The sequence below is a fragment of the Elephantulus edwardii genome, unplaced genomic scaffold, assembly GCF_000299155.1.
Source record: "Elephantulus edwardii isolate Elephantulus edwardi_28Jun2011 unplaced genomic scaffold, EleEdw1.0 scaffold00168, whole genome shotgun sequence".
NCBI classification, from domain to species: Eukaryota; Metazoa; Chordata; class Mammalia; order Macroscelidea; family Macroscelididae; genus Elephantulus; species Elephantulus edwardii.
The window spans coordinates 2,893,610-2,898,377 of NW_006399918.1; positions in this window are offsets into that span (position 1 = coordinate 2,893,610).

Here is a 4,768-nt window from a genome sequence, read left to right on the forward strand (position 1 = left end):
ATCTTTTGCCATCTTCACACTTCCTGACACACTAGAGCCCATTGCAACAGTCACTGTGTCAATCCATCTGGTTGAGGGTCTTCCTCTCTTTTGCAGACCCTCAATCTTTCCAAGCATCATATCCCTCTCCAAAGAATAGCCCTCCTAGCAACATGCCCAAAGTATATGAGGCAAAGCATTATTATCTTTGCCTCCAAGGAGTATTCAGAGTGCACTTTCTCTAAGACATATTTGTTTATTTGTTCTTTTGGCCTTCCATAGAATGTTCAGTACTCTTCTTCAATACTACAGCTCAAAGACATCAATTCTTCTTCTGTTATCATTATTCATCGTCCAGCTCTCAGATGTTTAGCAAGTGATTGGAAAGAATATGGCTTGAATCTGACACACCTCAGTCCTCAAACTGACACCATTACTCTTCAGTATTTTGGAGAGGTCTCTAACTGCAGATTTTCTCAATGCAATCCTTATTTCCTCACTGCTGGTATCAAGGGTATTAATTGTGGATCCAAGCAAGATGAAGCTATTGATAATTTCAATCTCTTCTCCATCCATCACGATGTTGCCTATCGGTCCAGTGGTAAGAATCTTTGTTTTCTTGACACGGAGATACAATCCATATTGAAGGCTGCATTCCTTGATCTTCTGCAACAAGTGCTTCAAGTCCTCCTCACTTTCACCAAGCAAGGGTCCCTATCTATGTACTATTCTAGTTACTTTTGAATGATCTTCAGCAGTATTTTGCCTGACTGTGATATTAATGATATTGTTTGATAGTTTCCACTTTCTTTTTAGTCACCTTTCCTGGGAATGGAAACAAGTATGGACCTCTTGTAATCCATTGGAACATACTAAATATGAATGTTCTACAAATTTCTATGCCAGGAAATCTGGAGAACATTCATACTTAGTATACTCTATATGCCAACTATTAAAGGATATTTGAAGCTGTTGCTCCTCATTTTGATTGACTTCCAATGTGGGCTCTACTTTTAATTCTCTAACTATCTGTAGAGGCCTACTATTTAAGAGGTCATGCTGTTGTTAAGTACTGTCGTCAGAACTGACCCATAGCTGACCCTCCAGTGGGTTTTCAGAGGCTGTTGATCAAAATGGAAGATTTTCCTTCCTTCTCGAGTTGTGGTACTGGAAAAGAATATTGAGCATACCACTGTCTTCTAAGAGAACAAACAGTTCTCTCTCCAAGAGTATAAAACCAGGCTGCTCCTTGAAGGTAAGGATTTTTAAGTTCTATCTCATATACTTTGGGCAGATAGCCAGGGAGGATCAGTCCTTGGAGAAAGACATCATGCCTAGAAGGATAGCACAGGAAAGGAAGGCTCCAGAGGAGATGGCTTGACATGGTAACAGGGGCAATGAGATTAGGTGTGTCAGAGTCAGAGAGACTGGCTCAGGATAGGCGTGAATTCAGTGCTATTGTCATTCATAGGGTCACTATGAGACACAGGTGACTTAGTGACACATTAACAACTACTTAACAATTGGAAGGTGAATCCTGTTTCCTAGTTTGCCTTAATCTGTTATATCTGCTTGTTCTTTTGCCCAGAGTTTGATTTTGGGGTTCTCAATTCTGTCCCATGTATCTATATGCATCTTGCACTAACACCATAATGTTTTGACTCCTTTAACTGTATAGTTTTGAGACCAGAGAATGTACATGATGCTTCCTACTTAATTTTTTTTCAGAAGATCTTTGCTTATAAGTGCTCCCTTTCTTTTCCAGAAACTGGAAGTTGCTTCTTCTATCTTATTGAAGTATGAGCTTGATATCTCTATTTGGATTGAGTTGAATCTGTAGACTGCTTTTGGTAGAGTTAATATCTTCACTATGTTTTTTCTTATCCATGAATAGAGAATATTTTTCAATTTATTGTCATCTCTGATTGTTTTTTGTAGTAGTGGTTTGTTGTTTTCATTACATATGCCTTCTGTATCTCTGTTGTTGCTGTTGTTTACCATCAAGTTGAAACCAACCCATAGGTGACACTCCAGTGGGTTTTTAAATAAGATAAATCACATGGGAAAGAATTATCCATCTTTCTCCTACAGAGCAGCTGATGATTCAAAGCGAGTGCCTTTGGGGTTGTGGCACAGTTTCTTGCCACTAGGCCACATAGCAGTATTATGTTTGTGTCCTAGTTAGGTTTACTCCTAAGCATTTCATTTTATGGTTGACTATTGTAAGTGGGCCAAATGTGATAATGACTACCCATGGTGGACAGTTTTTACTGGAGCTTCCCAACTAAAACAAGCCTGGAAACAGAAGTGTCATCCACTTCTGAAATGGCTTGCCTCCAGAAACTCTATGTACTCAGGCCTTTCGTTTATAGGGTCGCTATGAGTCGTCTATGACTTGACAACACCTAACAACAACAACATTGTAAATGGGCAGCTTTCTTTATTTTCTTTTCCATAAGAAATCCAACTAATTTTTGCCTGTTAATCTTGCATTCTCCCATTCTGCTGAATTTCTCTACTAGGTCGCACAGTCTTTTTGATGAGTAATTGAGGTTTTCTGTGTATATTATCGTATAATCTACATACAGGAATAATTTTACCTACTCTTCGCCAATTTTGATCCCTTTTATTTACTTCTCTTGCCTTATTGTCTTTTTTAGGATTTCCAATACAATATTTTATAAGAATGATGATAGTGAACATTTTTGCCTAGGCCTTGTTCACAAAAGAAATACCTTTAGTCTTTCTCCATTGATAATGATGTTGGGTTTTAGTTTTGCATATGTACTTTTAATTATTAAAGAATTCCCCTCTATTCCTATTTTGTTGAGTGTTTTGATCAGGTAGAGATATCTTATTTCTGCCAAAAGCCTTTTCTGAAACAATTGATAGGATTGGGTAGTTCTTGTCCTTTGCTTTGTTGATGTGATGAATTGTTTTCTTAAATTGAACCAGCCTTGCATACTGGTTAAGTATCCCACTTGATCATGATGAGATTTTTTTTTTTTAAATATCCAGTTATATCCTATTGCTTAGGATTTTGTTAAGCAGTTTTGCATTTATGTTCATGAGAGATACTGGACTATAGTTTTATCTTTTGGTAATGTCTTTTCTTGGTTTTGATATCAGGGTTGTAGTGTTAGATTAAAATTGGATTTTTTTTTTTTTTTTAGCCATTTAGCGTCTGGTCTCCAGCTACCTTAACTGCACACACATGGTCATGCAAATCAGTGTGGTCTTACAAATCAGCATCAGCTATGGGACTACAATAAGAGAAGAAATGTTTCCCACAATGAGCAACAAGGCTTGAGATGAGCAAGATTGTTGGCAGTAAGTCTTGAGGGAGACTGGAGCAAACCTTGTTGGTAAGACCCTGAGGATGGTATTGGAGAGACTGTGGCATTACTGTGGAGAAACTGTCACAAGGTGTGACCTGAAGCTTCTTGATTTTATGCTGACAACAACAGTTAACGGATTTTCTTATTCTTGACTTTGATGAGGGAAGGAAAAGCTACTTGCTGGATTAAAACTGAAGCCTGGACTAACTGAGGAAGTGTACGTTGGAAGTTGAGCTAAAGCTTGGACTTATATTGTGAGCTCTAGTTTGCCTCCCTCACTCTCCAACTGCCTTCCCTAATAAGCTCCATTGTTGGTACCATAACTATGCATCTCTGAGTCAGTAGAACAACAAATGAACAAAGCTGGTGAGTCTCTACAGGCACCATAGGACTGAACTGTGGACTTTTTATCTGCTTTCTGCTCTGGAGCAGTGAGGCGCTGTTCTATTCTTAGTCCTTCTGGCCCTGTCAGAGAGACGTTCGTTTCCCTGGGTCCCCATGTCATTTTGGACAAGGGTTATGTTTGAATCATAGAATGACTCTAGGAGTGTTCCTTCTTTTCTTATTTTTAAAAAATAATTTAAGTAGAATTTTTGACAGTTCATCTGTAAATGTCTGGGAGAATTCACTAGTGAAACAATATTAACTGGGTTTTTGGTGGGGGGTTGTTTGCTTGTTTGTTTGTTTGTTTTGTGGGCCATATGTGGAGAAAGAGTCCTTTTCTGATTTGCTTAATTTCTTCTTTTGTGATGGGTCTATTCATGTGTCTACTTCTCTTTGTGTCAATTTGTGTAACACATGGTTTCCAGGATTTTGTCAATCTGTTTTCAAAAATTTTGGCATATAGATTTTTTAAATATTCAATTGCTATTGTTTTTATGTCAGTTATTATGTTGTGACATCACCTTTTCCATTTCTTATTCAAGTTGATTGTGTCCTTTCTTTCTTTTCTTTTGTTAAATTTGCCATGGCTTATCTATTTTATTTACCTTTCAAAGAACTAATCATAGGTCTTGTTGATTGTTGTTTCAGTTGATTTTCTGTTTTCTATTCCATAGATTTCTTCCCTTTTCTTTATAATTTCCTTTTTTCTAGAGGTTGTGTGGTATCTTATTGTTCTTTTTCCATTTGTTGAAGATAGTTGAATAAGCAGCTTTTTAAAACTCCTTTTTTTATGTGTTTACTTATTGCTATAAATTCACCCCTGATATATCTTTAATATATCTGGTAGGTTTTTTATATATTGCATTTTCATTTTTATTAATGGGTGGGGTTTTTTAAATAATTTTTTTACAAAGGTTTTGGATTTCCATTCATTCATTGCCGCAATTTTCTCCCTTCCCACCCCTCCCCACCAGCTCGCTTCCCCCTCTGAAGAGAAGAAAAAAAAAGAAAAAAAATTCCTTCATTAGTATACAATTTCCACGTCCCTTCCCCCCATCCCCCACCCC